At 38.0% G+C, this 19,515-nt stretch overlaps 1 long non-coding RNA gene across 1 annotated transcript in view; it reads right to left on the bottom strand.

Moving 5' to 3' along the window:
• The window catches only part of LOC141763844 (uncharacterized), a 172,740-nt gene that overhangs the window by 84,500 nt on the left and 68,725 nt on the right, over positions 1-19,515 (bottom strand). Inside the window, exon 2 of the long non-coding RNA XR_012593182.1 lies at positions 10,313-10,355. This is a non-coding gene — a long non-coding RNA (uncharacterized LOC141763844). The remainder of the gene's footprint in view (positions 1-10,312; positions 10,356-19,515) is intronic.

The raw sequence follows: 19,515 nt of genomic DNA, 5'->3' as shown, positions 1-19,515 counted from the left end.
ACAGTCTCAAAACAACCCTAATCTGATGTGTGTTTTAGCAGGACAACATCATTGTGTCTTCTAAATAACCCTCACCAAAATAACTCCAATGGACATTTTCTAATCGTTCGAACAAAACTTATTGCCCAACCATCTGACCCACCGTCTCCCTCAGCGGTGTTGCCTTTAAGAGATAACAGTACTTTTTCACCTGGCCACAAGAGGCTGCTTCTCAGGAAAACTGAAACATAAGTTGTTTAAAGTGTTCAAACACCAAGGCTGTCCTTAATCTGAAGAGGACAGCCTCAGGTTTTCAGATATACTCCTCTGAAATGTCTGCCGCCGCAACAATACAATGGTGGGCAATGGGATTCCATTTGTGGTGCAATCATGCATGATTGAAAATAACATTTTCAACAACAACACAATCTGTTGGCAAATAGCGTATAGATTAACCAGAGTAACGGGGACATAGTTTTGAAAAGACACAATGCCGTTGAGTTAATGCTTTGAGAAACCGCAAATAAAATTCTATTCACATCCATTGTATAGAAGTGTTTCATGAGGTAAATGCAATGTGTTTTGGTGATAAATAATGAATATGAGTTGTCATGGCCCAGTCCAAAACCATGGTCACAGTCACATGGTTGTTATTTTCCCCAAATAATGAATACAAAGGAGCGCAGTCAGCAAGTGAGCCAAGAGAGGACTAGAACCAGAGGACATAAAAAAGCAAAACTCCCAGGGTACTTTCACGTCTGCCTCTCTCGGGGACAGTTAACCATGTACTGTATTGGCTCGCGACCATTACCACAAAGACAAAAGCACGAAATTTAAAGGTGACTCACTTTTTCAGTACTCGTGCACATCCATTTGGGTATCTGGAATGCCTCCCAACCCAATAACTGGGAAAAAACGACAACGCAGTCAGTTTTTATGGGCTGTCTAGATCAGAATACATGTGATTCAACAAGCCAATCAGATGTGGCTCCTTTTCCTATGTCACATGCAGGCTCATTCGAATATACGGCCCTAGAACTACCTTTGCAAAGGTGCACCATATTTTCTCGCGAGCCAATCAGAGCAGACTGGGCTTTTTTAGTGCCTGTCTCTTAAAGAGATATACAGGATAAACATGTCAATTCAGAATACAGGATTATTCAGACAGACAGTGTGAGAAAAATATATATTTTTTTAACATTAAAGCATTTAAATGTGTTCTAGTGGAAACCCAAAAATTACAAGTGGACCTATGAACCTGAAAATGAGCATGATATGTCCCTTTAAAATTTAGAAAACAAAAAAATAATACAGTGGAGTAAAATAATGCCATGGCATTTTTTTTTTGTGAAAAGCCATTATGGGGAATCTTTCTAAAATTAAATGTACACCAGAGGGTGTTGTTAAAAATGAATAAAGGAAAAGAGTAGAAATTATAAACAACTAACCCTAAAACCAACCGTCATCTACGCTACAGCGCTTTCTCAGCAAATTTGGACATCTGACAGTGGGCACTATGGCATTTGCATCATGTCAACACTAGTGATTGTGCTTGTATTTACTCAGTGTATTTGACAACCACTCCTTTAAACAAGCATAAGTAATAATCAAGCATCACTTTATTTTTCCTTCGTGTGATATTGTTTCTCAAACACAAATAACAGCAGGCCTGTATCGCACTTTGGCCAACGGAAAAACAAAAGATATTTATTTTTTACTGTAATCATGGTGAGCTCTTTTGCTGAGGGAAATCTGGTTTGGAAAGTAGTCAGAGCTTTATGCGGGGTGGACACAATAACACGAACACCTGTGCGGTATAATGAAATTGAATGCAATAGCCCTGCAATAAATATTACCTTTGAAACTATATCTCGAGTTCACTTTTTAATATTGAAGCTAAAATGAGTAAATAGAAGAAAACAGATGAGAGGAAATAATGAGTGTGTGTGAAGAGAGAAAGGACAAGAGAGTCCGAGAAGAGGAGACGAGAGTCAAGGAGAGACATGGGAAAGAAAACAGCAAAGTAGGGGAGAGGGGAGAGAGATTTAAAAAAAAGGTGAGAAGTAATGGAGACAGGGGAGATGAAAAGGAGGATGAATGAAAGATGGAAGATGAAACGGTAATGGGGTAAGAGAAGTGGAAAAGATAAATAAGGTAGGACTTACAGTGTGCATTAGAAAAGAAATGAAAGGAAATGAATGGTGATGAGAGCGAAGTGAAATGAGATGAAGAAAAGACCAGAAAAGATGACAAGAAATGACAAGAAAAAAGAAGAGAAGACAAGAAATTACAAAAAAAGCCATGTAAGATAATGAAATAAGACAAAAGCAAAGTGAAATACTGTAAGTAAGCAATGAGTAGGCAAATATAACGACAGAGAACTGGTGATGAGTGAAGACAAACAAGAGATGGAGAGGAGGGGAAGCAGTGGAGCATGGGTAATGTGTTGGCAGAGAGAGCGAGAGAGAGAGAAAGAGAGAGAGCAGAAGGCTTGTAAATGTTGGATGAGAGAAGTATACATGGCACTGTGACTCACTGGAGCTGCCCCAGCACTTGTGAGGGCAAGTGCTTTACACACACACACACACACACACACACACGCGCACGCACACACACATACATACATACATACACACACATACATACATACATACACACCCACACATTATCATTCCCTAATCCTCTGACCCAAATAGTGCTTTGATCTTAAACTATAATCCTTAAATGATAACAGGGTTAGTGGTGGTCAATATTAAATAAATAAGTAACTATTAAATAGTTACCCCGTGACCCCGAATGGAATAAGCGATTACGGATAATGAATGACTATTCACAATTTGTGAAATATTTTAAGAAAATATGTCAATTTAGTATTAAGAAACATTTGTTCATCACTTATATTTGAGTTATTTTTTTGTTTTATACAAGTTCATTTTATTTCACAATATATAATGGTTAAATAAATTATATATATATATGTATATATATACATATATATACATATATATATATATATACATCTATATATGTGTATATATATAGATATATATACATCTATATATATACATATATAGATGTATATATATAGATATTTCCATATCTACATATATACATATATATATATATATATATGTATATATATATATATTTCATTTCAAAATACCCTTTTATTTCATGCCACTTCTTATATTATAATAACACTTTTCTAGACAGCAGTGTTTAATAGTAGCTAACTGCTTAAATCTGCGAGCAGTTGTTCAGCTTCCCTGCTTAAAGTAAAATCAGAGATTTCTTTCTAAACACACTATACATGTTAGAAAATAATTACTGCTAATGTGAAAAGAAAGACTGTGAACTATATAGTACTTAATGTGTTATACTGTTAACCATTTTTGTGTTCGGGATTTTTTTGGGCGGGCCTGAAACCATGACTCGATGACGCACTGGAGCTGTCCTTAGCATGACACCACCTACAACACTAATATATGAACACTAGAACACAGAGCATCAGCGGTTCTCCCACTCAATCGCGAGTTACAACGCTTAATTACCACAGCCCGTGTGAGCATCTGTGTATGTAATATATGAGGCAAATTTTACCTATCCATCCACAAATCCCATATCCTTTACATTACTGCCCACGGACGTGGTGTAAATGAAGAATATTAATTTGACAGCTTCTTGTTTTAAATTTTTTTTTTTTATAAAAATCATAATGTTTAACAGATGTAATCTAAAACAATGAGTAATGATGCATTGTTGTTCCGATAGTGTTAATGACCTCCACACCCACGTTTGCCGTACTAAAAGTGTATTTCAGTCTATACAGACAAATACATGTACATACACACAGACACAAATACTAAGAAGAATACAACAGCTGCAAGAACAAGTCCTCTTAGGTAAAGGTACAGTGTGATTGAAAATGATGGATTGTGATCATCAGGCAGCAGTATGTCTCTGCAGCTGTTTTTCTGGGAATTGTTTTGCAGGAGCAAAGGTAAAGCTGCAGTAGAGGAGGCAGTACTGATGCAGGGTCAGTGTAAATGTATCCACAGCAGTAATATCAATAGAGGAAACAAATATGTACACTTTTGTCCTTGAAGTGATATTCCACCTGAAATGTATACATTTGCTAAATACTCACATCTGTATAGGCTTGAAAGTATACATGTAGCTGTAAACTCCACTACTCCTACCTCACACCGTGACCTAACTGGATGTGACGTGAGCGAGCGTCAGCAACAAAATCTGCTTGATTACATTGTTTTCTATTGTTTTTTGGCATTTTTGGTATTTGTTTATAACTGGCCATCATGTGACCTGTACTTGGCGTTCCTTCTCCAGATTTCGCAATGACGGCGGCGTCACAAACTTTCAAATTTTACAGCTGAACAGTACACTACAAGATGTTTCTGAAAACATTTGAGGAGAGAAATAGTCTTTACAGTAACAGAATATTGATTAATATTTGAGCAGCGCTAACTAGTTTGACCGTTTGGTCGGAGTTCACGAGTGATTGACAGCGGATGCTGGACGGCAGACCTCAGATCAGCTCTGACTGCTTGTTTTCCTCCGGTCTGTGAAATCCTGCAGATGCCATTAGTAGCACCGGAGGACACCGTAGGACACAGAGGCAAATATTTATTTTTTCAGATTACCGGCCTCATGCACTACTGTCAGGATATAGTGACTGTTTTATAAAAATAACTTTTTCGTATTCATATTTGCTCCAATCTCCAGCTTTAAGAAGTGGGTCTAAAAAATAATGCTGGAGAGAGCTTAGTAGTGAAAAATATGATTCCGCCCAGCTCCCCACCCCAATAATTTCCATACAGCTCCCCAGTATGAACTATGCAAATGCAATTAAACTATTCCCTCAATGTGGAGCTCCAGATTTTACACATCAAAGTTAATTTACAAGTCAGGCGACTTACTTTTCACTTTCAGCTTTTGCTTTTTTTTTTTAATCTGTCGCTTTGTGAGACCCCCAGTTTTATCAAGTGTATTACTAAATTGCTGTAACTGACTTTTATTCTGCCTATTTACAGTTTAAGAGTTATTTTTCTGCACATGTAAACGTGCAGTGTGACATGCATCTCTCTTCCTCCCCCACTGTTTCTTGTGAACGCATCACACCAGACGAGTCTAGTGTTTTTATTCTTCCCCTGGTTGGGCAGGTAAAATATGTATGAGTGTTTTAACCTCTGGTTGACCCCATTGCCGCATTACAAGGGGCTTCTTGGAAAGTTCCCAGGGAGGTGGAGAGACATTGACTAATATACTGTAGAGAGAGCCAGTGATGTCTGACATGTTCATAGGTTTTGAATGACACTGTATATGTTGAATAATGTCGGAGGGAGGGAGTTTGAATCAAAGGTGCAGTATGGACATGGCATATAAGAGTAAGGTGAACCTTAGACCGTGCACGCATATGAGAAGCCGCGAGTGCACACATCTACAAAGTCATACATGAGCGATTTTTGTCTCTGTGTGTGTTCTGCATATATGCCTGCCATAATTTCAGCCAGCCAAGCGTAGCTGTCAGCACACTAAGTGCCTCTTTTTGCTGCCATTTTCTGTCTTTGTTTTCCCCCTTTTTCCACTCCCTTGTCAGTATCTCTCATGTCTCACCCGGCGATGTTACTGTTCTATTGACAGGCGATAATTTCACAACCCGGCAGTTGTTTATCTGCTACTTACATGATTGAGTAATAGCTGGGGAAGAGCTAGGTTCCTTAACAGCTTAATTATGTCCTCTGTCACATTGTTTAAGGAAAATAAACCAAACTGCGTTGTCTTCTTCTTCACTTGATTTATTCTGCTTTCCTGCAGCTCTATGGTCTTTGTGCTGTTCTCACTAAATTATCTTCATTGACACACATGGAACAATAAAACATACCTGGCAGGGCCGGCTTAAGGCATAGGCCACATAGGCGGTCGCCTAGCGCACCACCTTCTGGGAGGCGTTGGCTTTGTAACTGTCTGACTAAACACTTTAAAACCATTGTGATATTGGATGTGTGTTGCAGTTTACGGGGCTAGGGTTAGGGTTCCCAGGGGTTGAATCCTAACCCTAGAGCGGCGGGGGGTGGGGGCTTCAAATCAGAATTTCGCCTAGGTCATCACAGGGCTAAAGTCGGCTCTGATACCTGTTATTATCTCCTCGAAACAAACTGAAGGATTTTTTTTTGCAATTTTTAGTACAACTTTAGATAAAAGTATTACCAAAATCACTTTTTTCAGGATAAGTTCTATATTCTAAATAGTAGTGGTCTTTTGTTAATAAATGGTTGTGTTGTTTAGTTTGACAGTCAGCCCTGAGTGACACAAGGTACAGGAGAAATGGAAGAGTGTAATTGTTTTTATATAACAATTCATCATAAATCTGGAAAGTAAACAACCGTTTTGGAGGTACACGTTTATTTGTTTTAATTATCATATTAAGACGCGTAGCCTACTGTGAATGTAATGGTGCCAGAGTGAATAAAAAAGCATCATAAAAGACCTTATTTATCAAAACAAAATTCCTGGTGGATGATCCCCTGGGACCCCCCCAACAGAGGTCCGGGCTAAGCCACAATGTTTATGCCGCTCTGCTGGTCCAAAATTGCATCGACTAAATATATTGAGTGAACTTTGCTAAAAGCTTCTTGGTTTTGAGTCTTACTCATCGACTGTATATAACAAGTGGACGTAGTCACCATGACGTCACTCATTGGTTTACGGACTTCGGTTTTGAAGCTTTGAGTTCTGTATTTTGGCATCCAGGCATCTTGTTTTTTTGCATCCAGAAGTGACACGAGAGGGTGGAGCTAAGTACAACTGAACGCTGAATAAGCTGTTTTTAGGCGACCAAAATGTTATAATTAACTTTCATGAACTGAAAACACACTGTGAAAGAGTTAAAGTTCTAAGAAGAAAACACGGACAACTCCCAGATCGGACAACGCCATCGTAGTGACCTGTCACATGGTAGCCACGCCCTAAAGCATCCCCTGCTTTATGGTCTATCTGACTCTAAATGGGACCATAATTTACTAAATGAACATCATGCTGTATTAAAGAAGACTTGAAACTAGCGATTGAGACCATAAAACTCATGTTTACAATGTTTACTGAGGTAATAAATCAAGTGAGAAGTAGGCAAATTTTCTCATAGACTTCTATACAACCAGAGGAGTCGCCCCCTGCTGGCTGTTAGAGAGAATGCAAGTTTAAGGCACTTCCACACTGCCTGGTCCTACTTCAAGTTATATACATATCAGATAATATATAGTATTAGATTTCACTAGATTATATTAAATAATTATGTAATATAACTAGAGCTGTCAATTGATTAAAATATTTAATTGCGATTAATCGCATGATTGTCCATAGTTATTTGCGATTAATTGCAAATTAATAAAAAAAAAATGTCCTTTAAAATGTACCTTATAGGGAGATTTGTCAAGTATTTAATACTCTTATCAACATGGGAGTGGGCAAATATGCTGCTTTCTGCCAGTGTATGTATATATGTATTATTGGAAATCACTTACCAACACAAAACAATGACAGATATTGTCCAGAAACCCTCACAGGTACTGCATTTAGCATAAAGTGTGCATGTCTTTAAAGAGGAGAGTCGTGGGTACCCATAGAACCCATTTTCATTCACATATCTTGAGGTCAGAGATGTCAAGGGACCCCTTTGAAAATGGCCATGTCAATGGATTCATTAGGTTTTCTAGTTTCATATGATGCCGTTATCTTCACTATAGCTTTAAAACTGAGCCGCTACAATTAAATTTAAATTAAATTAGTGGCGTTAAAACACATTTGCACTAACTCGTTATCGCCTTAACTTTGACAGCGCTAAATATAATATGTATTTTAATGAAACCTGAGTGTATCACTGCATTATTCATATTATTGTTTTCCAATTAAACACCTTTCAAGATTCAAGAAAAAGAAAAAAAAAGTTGCCTTAAAAATGCACAAAACAACCAGTGCTATATATCACCCCTATCTACTAATGAACAATTGACAACAACTCATGGCTCTGATTGAACCTTCTACTACTGGTCTACTGGTCAGAATAGACTGACCGGCTTGCTCACATTGAAGAAGCCGCATGTCCCCGCTCAGAGTCCATTGAGCAACACATGTCAGGGAGCAGAGTAGTAGAATGACTGCTGTGGAGTCTTTAGCATGGAGTGGAACTGCAGGGCTCTGCCTCAGCGGACAGTCATATGCAAATGTGTCAGACCTCAGGGTGTGTGTGTGTGTAAAGTGTCAGGGGCTGAGATTGCAGTGTGCAGGCGGACCATTGACGCATGTCCAAACCTCGGCCACTGTCTCTCTCATCTCACACACACACACACACACTCACACACTGGTCTCTGACACATCCCTGAGGCCGATCAGTCCATTGTACAGACTCTCCAGTGAGCCATAACTTTTACATATATTAAAATGAGCCTTGGGTAGAGAGCTGCCCCTGAAGACCTGCTACTCTCAGTCCACAGTGTGCACACACACACACACACACACAGACTCACTGAGGACACACAGCGTACACACAGCGTACACACACACACACACACAGGCAGGAAGGAAGGCAGTAGTGTTCTGTGTGTGTGTGTGTGAAGACAGGAGTGTAGAGAAGGCAGCAGACCATATCTGAGGCAACATTGGTCTCTTCTTTATAGTTGAAACTTTTTTCTACTTCATGGGGTTCTTTAACTTTATTCACCTCTCAGATCCCAAATGAAAGAATTTGGACTTTCACTGGGACCTAGACTCAGAACCAACATTATGACTTTTATCATATGAGCGAACTGCTAAAACCACTTCAACAAGACTTAGGATGGGAAGTGAAAGTCTGAAACAATGTTCACATGTTAAAGAAACTGACTGATTTGAATCTTCCCTCCCAGAGGATAAGGGGTTTTGTTAACCTGGCAATCACGGCTGCCAATAGATGTATCACATCTAAGTGGAATCATGAGGATCCCCCTAATATTACTAAGTGGATTAATGAGGTAAATTCATGTGCTCACTTGGAAAAAATAACCTATGCTATAAGAAGTAGCCCAGATTTTTTTCTATAGGATATGGGATCTTACATAAAATCTTAACCTAACCTTTCTATGGTATTTACTTAATACATTTTTTGTATTATTGCACCGGTGTTATGTTTTGTTATGTTTGTTATGCTATGTTTGAAAAAAAAGGAATCAAAAGAATTTTCCAAAAAATTTAAAAATAAATAAATAGTATAGTTATTGTAATGAGTAACAACAATATATTTCGACAACCATATGTCACATATAGTCGGTCAAGAGAACAGACGGGAATACTGAACAGGTGCAAATTACCTTCTTTTTTTTTAAATCAAGTTTCCAATAATCTATACATTGTTTACTTTGGTTTACGATAAATAATTTACTATGAAAAACATCAACTTCTTATAAATTCGACACAACTAACTAAACTAAAAAAAAAACATTGTCCATATTGTTGTTCCCTGCAATTTTTACCAAGTTACATAGTTTTATAAGCACAACCTATATTTACCTTTTAAACTTATGAAACAATTAAAGCTTTAAAGTTGATAAAAAATAAGTTTAGTATGACATTGAAAAAGAACAAGACTTAAAATTGTGAAGTACAGTTTAAGTTGGTCTTGATGAGGACAATGTAATGCTTTTTTTATTAATTCATTTTTATTAAGCAGGTTTCTGTCATGAGGACAAAACCATATTCCTGCTCATTGCTTATGTTCCAGATATCTTGTTTTGATCGTGTAAACTAAATATTAAATACTAAGAAAAAGCATGTGTCAGAATAAGCATTTCAGTCCTAACCCTGTCCTTGAGATTGGGGCCATTCGGAGTCACTTCCCCTATTGTGCTATCAATAAAACATCTTAAAATGTTATTTTTATAGCTAGGGAAGGCTATTTAGTTTTTCATTAAAAAAAATCTTGTAATTCTTTTATCATTTATTGTTTAAAATGGTGAATTATATGAAAGAGGATGATGGTTAGGAGGTTGAAAATGTCATTTTTCTTTTCACTGTGATGCAAATTGAATTAAGTTTGTTCCTGAACTGACCCAAAGACATACAGTATGAGATGCTCAGTAGCAAAAAAAACAAGTCAAGGAAGGAGAGAAGAAACTGAAAGAGGTATTTCTGTGACAGTGGGAATCCAAAATAAACAGCTGAAGAACTGAATATTGAATGTCAACTAGCCTACCCTGGTAAATAATTTTTCAGCTGGAGACACTTGCAGTTAAAGTCACATCTCAAGATGAAGAGTTTTCAAGAAGAAAGAAAGAGCACTTACCAGATCCGGTGATGGGTTGAATTTGGCTATTTCATCGGACAACCTGAAAGAAGAAGAGGAAAATTAAAAAAAGATTATTATCTTATGATTCATTAAATGACTACTGCAGTAACAAAAACATGTGCTTGACTTATACCAACGTGAAAAGAGGAGTGTGCTCAGAAATGGACTGAAAAGACTGAAAAAAACAAGAAGCACTTGGACAAAAGTTATTTCATTTATTAATTTATCTATTCGTAAGACTAAAAGAGGACTCGATTTACAAGACAAAGAGGGAATTCACACACTCAACCTCAGGAGGTATACTCGTGTGATACAGAAGACGAGGAAAAGAGAAGTTCAAAGTGTACTGAAATACAACATTGTAAGCCGAAGGTACGTTGACACTACAGGACCAGATCATAGAAACGGAGTCCACCATCCACGGGAAAGAATCATTTACCCTTGACAGTGAAAACAAAAAGAAGATACCTCAGAGATGCAGAAGAGGAAGGCAGCCTCTTGACATGCAGCTATTCAGACAGTAATTACTACGTATCCTCCCAAGAATTCATTAATAGCTAATTGTCTTTACTGTCAAAGGAGATTTAATTACTACTGAACCACGGCATAAACACATGTGGCTTGAAAGACAATTTGCTCCAGTCAAGTGCTTATTTATTTCAGAACTGTGATTCAGACACTAATGTTCAACTCTGCCTCCTTTAGTCCAAAGAATACATTCTGCTCCAATGTGTCCTATCACCATATTATCACATTCTGCACAATAGTGGAGCAATACATTACAAAAGTGTGTTGGTAGACAACTAAGACAATCGCTTAAATGCTGCCGATAGAGGGGAGAATCGTTTGTTGCCCAGGACAAACACAAACGTAGTCTGGAGATCTGTCTCCAATTTGGCTAATACAGACTGTACAGTACTGTAGAACCTCAAATAAAGTCTGGCACAAACAAGTAAGTCTAGTAACCACTAAACTAACTTCTAGGGCTCTGCGGAATGAGTCAAGAATGTCATCTGCAGCGGGCCTTTACAGGCCGCGGCTCATTGACTGCAGTTCACTTTTGCTGCAGCAATACCAGGAGCCGGGAACGGCCACATGCTCCGAACAGCCATGCCCCCCCGCCAAGGCTGCACCGGGAGACAAGCAATCAGCCCGCTTCCAACGGGCACTGGCCCCTAACGACAAAAAACTATCCTTTAAATACATCAGATACACACAATTATTCCACGAGACATGCTGCTGCAGGTTGTTTTAGTTTTTCCAAAATCCAAAACCAAATCAGGTCAACGTACAGCAATATACAGAGCAATGCAAGAATGGAATTCACTCCCAAATCATATTATACAACAAAATGATGCAAGAGCATTACTTAAGAAGAAACTTTAGTAATTAATAAGTATTCTTAGGTGTGTAATTGTTTTTATTTACACTAGACATCCATTATGAGGTGTTATGTTAGTGCATTATGATGAGTAGTGTGAATGCGTATTTTTTGTATTGTCACCATGTAAACTATGTGACCCAAGGAAGAATAGCTGCTGCTGTGCAAAAGCTAATGGGGATCTAAATAAACAACCAAACGGCCTTGTCCCGAACGGGCACTGCACTAGTCCAGACTTTATACTGCGCGTGCGTCCTTGTGGTCTGACAGAAGATCCGTTTTAAGCCATAACTTCATGATACACTTTTTTTAGATCCCTGTCACTCTTACCTATATGTTTTAAAAGGTTTTAGTCAACAGACGTTTGCATCGTTTACTTTTGAATCACTTCCTGCATGCTGTTCTGCCACCACCAGCTGCTACAAGTTGGACAACAGACACTGTCTAACTTAGCCTATACTATCCTGAGGACAATCCAAGTACCACTGGGGCAGAAGACTAAAAGCGGGGCCCAGTTTTTGGCCCTGGTCCGTAAGTTTAATTCACCTGAAACTTTAGTCTGACAGCTGTCAGTGAAGTGGTAAGTGGTAAATGGAGTTGCATTTATATAGTGCCTTTGTAGTCTTCCAACCACTAAACGCTCTTTACACTACATGTCAGCATTCACCCATTCATAAACACATTCATACACTGATGGCTGCCACGCAAGGTGCCAACCTGCCCATCAGGATCTGATCTAAACACTCATTCACACACACTGATGGCACAGCCTTCAGGAGCTGTTTGGGGTTAAGTATCTTGCCCAAGGACACTTTGACATGTGGACTCGAGGTGCCGGGGTTTGAACCGCCGAGTGTGTGCTATTACAACGCTGCGGGCTCTGAGCAGGAGCCCTCGCGTGTACATACCCTGTACACTGCTACAACACTTCCATCTACTCAACTGGTGTTATAGTGTTAGTCTCTTTATATTTTTCACTTTTATCTGTTCTGAATTTAGTAATTTGTTCTTTTATTGGCATTCTACTGGCTTTATATTTGCATCTTTTTTTTTATAAGGTTATTTCCTGTACTTAAATTCAATCTGCTTTATAGGAGCCTATTTATCTTATCCACATATTTTTCATTTTGTAACTGTTTTAATCTGGAAAGCACTTTGTGCTCAAGCAGCTTGAATAGTAAATATTAATTTTATTTCTTTTAATTTATAATTGTATAAATAAATATTGAGTCATATATATATATATACATATATATATATATGTATATATATATACATATATATATGTGTATATATATATAAATATATATATATACACATATATATATATAACCTTATTATTATGGTGGTATAGTAAAGTCAGTATAATGTACAGACGTAGGCAAAGTTGTTGGTAACGTTCCGTTAAAGAGAGAAAAACCCACAATGGTCACTGAAATAACTTGAAACTGACAAAAGTAATAATAAATAAAAATTTACTGAAAATTAACTAATGAAAATCAGCTGTTGCTTTTGAATTGTGGTTCAACAGAATCATTTTAAAAAACAAACTGATGAAACTGGCCTAGACAAAAATGATGGTACCCCTAGAAAAGATGTAAAATAATGTGACCATAGGGACATATTAAACTAAGGTGTGTCCTGTAATTAGCATCACAGGTGTCTTCAAACTTGTAATCAGTCAGTCTGCCTATTTAAAGGGTGAAAGTAGTCACTGTGCTGTTTGGTGTCATGGTGTGTACCACACTGAACATGGACCACAGAAAGCTAAGGAGAGAGTTGTCTCAGGAGATCAGAAAGAACATTATAGACCTTCATGTTAAAGGTAAAGGCTATAAGACCATCTCCAAGCAGCTTGACGTTCCTGTGACTACAGCTGCTCATATTATTCAGAAGTTTAAGGTCCATGGGACTGTAGCCAACCTCCCTGGACGTGGCCGCAAGAGGAAAATTGATGACATATTGAAGAGACGGATAATACGAATGGTAACCAAAGAGCCCAGAACAACTTCCAAAGAGATTAGAGGTGAACTCCAAGGTCAAGGTACATCAGTGTCAGATCGCACCATCCGTCGCTGTTTGAGCCAAAGTGGACTTAATGGAAGACAACCGAGGACGACACCAAATCATAAAAAAGCGAGACTGGAATTTTCCAAAATGCATATTGACAAGCCACAAAGCTTCTGGGAGAATGTCCTTTGGACAGATGAGACAAAACTGGAGCTTTTTGGCAAGTCACATCAGCTCTATGTTCACAGACGAAGAGATGAAGCATCCAAAGAAAAGAACACTGTACCTAATGTGAAACATGGAGGAGGCTCGGTTATGTTATGGGGCTGCTTTGTTGCGTCTGGCACAGGGTGTCTTGAATCTGTGCAGGGTACAATGAAATCTCAAGACTATCAAGGCATTCTGGAGCGAAATGTGCTGCCCAGTGTCAGAAAGCTTGGTCTCAGTTGCAGGTCATGGGTCCTCAAACAGGATAATGACCCAAAACACAGCTAAAAACACCCAAGAATGGCTAAGAACAAAACATTGGACTATTCTGAAGTGGCCTTCTATGAGCCCTGATCTAAATCCTATTGAACATCTGTGGAAGGAGCTGAAACATGCTGTCTGGAGAAGGCACCCTTCAAACCTGAGACAGCTGGAGCAGTTTGCTCACGAGGAGTGGGCCAACATACCTGTCGACAGGTGCAGAAGTCTCATTGAGAGTTACAGAAATCACTTGATTGCAGTGATTGCCTCAAAAGGTTGTGCAACAAAATATTAAGTTAATGTTACCATCATTTTTGTCTAGGCCAGTTTCATTAGTTTGTTTTTTTAAATGATTCTGCTGAACCATAATTCAAAAACAATATCTGATTTTCATTAGTTAATTTTCAGTGAATTTTTATTTATTATTACTTTTGTCAGTTTCAAGTTATTTCAGTGACCATTGTGGGTTTTTCTCTCTTTAACGGAACGTTACCAACAACTTTGCCTACGTCTGTACATTCCCACAGCCACCACTCTGCTGCTCTGAGTTCTGTCTTTTTGACATAATTGCAGTTCCCTTTCACTAATTGATTTACTCTGCTGTTTTAGTTTTTTTTTACAATCCCTGTTAAGATAGCATCAATGAAACTTAACACTGCCTTACAAATCCAGACGATGGATAGTGTGTGCATGCAACTCTAGTAAGGTACAGCAAAAGCAGCACCCAAAGGAAAAAAAAAAGGCAGGTAGTCTGCACACTGACTTGCCTGGTAAGAGGGAAATGTTTTCATCTACAGTGTCTTCATCAATCAAACATCCACACAACATGTGACACACCTGTGCAGGAAGTGTTGAGTTTCATTGACAGCGATAAGAAAAGAGCAGCAGATTATAGTGAGAATGACATGACTGCTGTGCAATGGATATCTACACTATACCAAATTTATAAAGACAACATGGAGGACGTTTTGAGTTGGCATTGAGCGGCGTGAGTAGCAAATAAAAACTGAGAGAGTGTCTTACTAAAATGTGATGAACTCATTAAACAGGAGATATTAGAAATAAAGCAGTCTCTAATATAAGCTTGTTTCAGTAAATAAAGGCTTTAGCCACTATTTCAGAATTGTTGATATATCTTCTTTTGGATTATGGATGAACCTGCATATACATATTATGTGCTTCAATATCTGATTCCGCTTTTTTTTTTATTTCTGTTAATATTGAGTCATCAGCCAGACTGCTGAGATTTTATTGACAAGCATAATGTATTCAGTGCTGTTGACCCTGGTAACTCTATGTTGATAAACTCACTTGTTCTTTATCTTGCTTCTTACTGTATGTTTCGAGGGCTTGTGCAGCATTTGCAACTTTGACATGTTGATAGACAACTCTGTCTCCTCACAATGCTGTTCAAATAAACTAATTAGAATCCGTCAGGAAAGTAATTTCCTTCAAAACATATATGCTAATTTTTTATCCCCATGATGAGTACACATTGATAACGAACACATCTGCAAAATATTCACTGTCAATGCATCTCACTTGTTTTCCTACAATATCTGAAGAGTGATAAGGATTGACTTTTTCAATATTTTACCAACATAAAAACATAGAGTTTCACTATAGCGTAACCCTAATCACAGGAGATGCAGTACATGGATCTCTGTTTTATCCCAATAATTATATGTATATAACTACCTAATAATTGATAAAATGAAGCCCATTGTGTTGAAGAAATGATGACAGATGCCGTCATACAGTAAACTCGTGAATCTTCAGAAGATGACACATCATTCTTTAGAGTTTATGGCGGTGGGCTTCCAGGGTCGACGGGGTTGTTCATGCCAATACATACACACACAAAACAATTACATAACACTCAAACAATGCGTGTTTGAGTGTTATGTAAATGTTTGACGCATGTCCACACACACATCTGCATCTCTGTGGCAATTTTTAAACGACTGAGTGAAGATAAAAATCTACTGAGCACGGTGCTTATTCATAATTCACACTTTGAGGTCACACTATCTACCCTGCCCCTCTCGCTCTCTCTCGAACTTGTGAACTCTGCATTCCTTTTCCATCAAGTGAGGGCAACCAAAGTGCACCAGAGTTGTTCCAACTGTAAACCGTGAAATGTGGAGAGAGAGAGAGAGAGTAAGAGAGACAGAGACAGAGACAGAGACAGAGACAGAGACAGAGAGAGAGAGAGAGAGACAGAGAGAGACAGAGACAGAGAGAGAGAGGTCTACCTGTGTTATTGAGTGATGGAGGTCAAAAGGTTGCCATTGCCAAAAGCTGCTAATGGACATGACATAGCACCTTGTGGCTCTTGAGAAACTGGGCCAAACTAAACAGTGTTGACTTTAAGCAGAGCAATAGGCCAGGCTTAAGGTGGTTAAGGATTGTTCAAAGCAAAGGTCCAGCATGGGAAAGAGCACGGAAACTATAAATACCGCCCTAAATCAGAATGACTGATTTTATTGATCCTTTAAACGTACAGTAGAAGTGATCCTCAATGCAATTGCACTTTCAGAAAGGTGACCTATTCTATCAATGCAAGAGCCAAATGATATGTTTACCGTTGCCATGTTAAATTCCTAAATTTACTTTACAGTTTTACTTGATTTACACTTTTTTTTTTAAACTAGAAAAGCAGAGATATATATTTCATATTCCTTTTCATCTTTATTTTATGCAGGAAACATAAATCTTTGAGGCAGAGCACAAAGGCTGAGAGAGCTATGAAAAGCATGTTTGGACATTTTCGGCCACAACATATAGTCAGACAGACTATAAAGGTGATAAACTCTTTACTGCGAGTAATAACAGTAAAATGGTACAGTACAACGCATTCTCATGTTTTCTTTTTAATAGCTTGGGTTGCAAAATTGCAATATTGAAGGTGTAAACTTTCCATAGGAATTAACAATAATTTATGGTAGTTATTGGGAAATAATGGGAGTGAAATGGAAATATAGGGGCTATTTGCTCTGGCTTTATTTACCATGTCATACGCAGATACACAGATAAATTAACCATTTACCATATCATAAGCAGACATAATCCATTCATTTGCAGAATATATTCATTAATTTGGCAAATACATACAATGTGAAATGAACCGTGTGGTGAGTTAGCTAGTTAGCAACTTAACTACTGGGGAAAGGTTCAAGCCGACATTGTGGGCAGTCGGCAAACGTAGGGTTTAAAGTGAACAAGTAATTTAAAAAAATAGATGTTTTACAATAAAGAATGAATTAAAACTGCTCAAATAGCATGCTCAATAAAGCTGCATCCCACATGGTAACAGCTACCAAGCAAAACCTAAATGTGATGGGAGAATGCACTGTGCATGCAGAGGGTTGTAATTTTACTGAATTCCTAATTAAAGTTGCAATAGACAAGTTTTCAACTTTTTCCAAACTTTATTAATAACACAATAATATTAAAATACAAATTACACCGGCTGTTCCACCGTCAGCCATTTCCGCTACCTGGGGAAAGCTACCGATAGCTACCGGGGGGAAACAAAAGCGCTATCCTTTTTGGTTGTACAAAAGTTGAAGCACTTCCTTTGTGCTGTGCTGTAATGTATTGTAATTTTTCATGGCCAGTACAGCCCTGCAATAAATCCTGCTGTAGTGGCTAATTGGCCACAATTCAGTCCAGAAATGTACAGTAGCTAACAGTTGAACCTCCTGCCACTCAAACACACCAACTAAGTGCATTTTATTACATCATGATGACAACCACCACCCTAAACATGTTATTGCCCCCACTGGCCTGGAGTGTAAATGCCCAAAATGCAATTTTTACCCCAAATTCAAACACTGTTATTGTTTGCTTGCTATCGCTTTTACTTTTATGGATACCATCCCTAGAGAGTACACCAAAGTTAAATCGGCAATGCTTGTTTGTTGTTTTATATGTAGTCATTGCCTCGAATGATTCATGTCTTAATTATGTTTTATTCTGCTGAAGACAATTCTCTACCATAGAAGGTAATAAAGCTGTACACTAAAATGACAACATCTAGTTTTTGGGATGTTACAATTTGTGGCGTTGCACAGGATTGCATTATATCTCTCTGAAAATAGTAACAACAACAACTAAATACTAAAATATCCATAAAGGAATTTATTGCAGGGCTGTATTAGGTTGCATTTTTTTTGTACCGGTGTCCATATTTTTTCTGGAATTTTAGGAATTTCAGTGTGTTAAGGATAGTTAAACATTAACATTGAAAGTTTATACAACTAATGAAGTTAAAAGTAAGATTAACTTCAAGACTTTAGTCAATACTGAAACACACATTTAAACATGATTTCAAGTACAGGACTGACTGCATAGACGTGCTGTATGAGTTGGGTTTGAGCCTAGGTAACTTGAATTTCAGAACCAATTTGAGAGTAAGAACTTGATTTAAAGGTCCCATCTTGTAAAAAGTGAGATGTTCAGGTCTTTTACGTTATAAAGCAGGTTTAAGTGCTATATAAATACTGTTAAACTATCAAAATGCTAAATATACGGAGAAATAGACACAGCCCGTATTCAGAAATTGTCCGTTTGAAACAAGCCGTTAGGATTTCTGTCCATTTGTGATGTCACAAATATACAATATTTAGACCATTACGCGGTTTTAAACGTAAACATTCTAAATATGTCCCAGTTTATTTCCTGTTGCAGTGTATGTGAATAACATCAGGAAGTAAACATGGACCCAAACTGTTGCCTAGCAGCGCAATTCCGTTGAAATGAACTAAAACGGAGCGTTTCAGGCAGAGGGTAAAAACAGGTATATTCAGGCAGACAGTGCGAGGAAAATAAAGTGTTTTTTGAACATTACAGCATGTAAACATGTTCTAATAGAAAAACAAAATACAAGTATGAACCTGAAAATCAGCACAATATGGGACCTTTAATAAGTTTTATTCACCCATCCATCCCTTTCAGACAGTTGTACATGCTAATGTATTTTAATGCTACACTGCTGCTTCTTTGTTGTCCACAAAATCCTTTCCAGCAGAGTTAACTTAAGGGCTCATTCACACGGGATACATTATATAGCTTGGCCCCTTTCTTCTTCTTCCATTCTCTTTTTCCTGCACCTCAAGAAGGTCACAGGTCAGCCTACAGAACAGCCACCCTGAAGCTGATAGGGAATCAGTGCCTCGTCAAGCACACTTCACTAGGGCAGATATCATCCAGTTCATCAGAGCAGTCTAGTTTCAACATCAGCTCTCACACAGATAAATATTGAAAGTTGAAGCTGGGGACAGAGAGGCTGAGCAGTGAATAGTTAACAAGCTTCACCGTGGCCGTTCCTGGCACCCAA

The sequence above is a fragment of the Sebastes fasciatus genome, chromosome 3 (assembly GCF_043250625.1).
Source record: "Sebastes fasciatus isolate fSebFas1 chromosome 3, fSebFas1.pri, whole genome shotgun sequence".
NCBI classification, from domain to species: domain Eukaryota; kingdom Metazoa; phylum Chordata; class Actinopteri; order Perciformes; family Sebastidae; genus Sebastes; species Sebastes fasciatus.
Note: the sequence above shows the minus strand (reverse complement) of the source record. Positions and strands in the feature narration are given on the sequence as shown.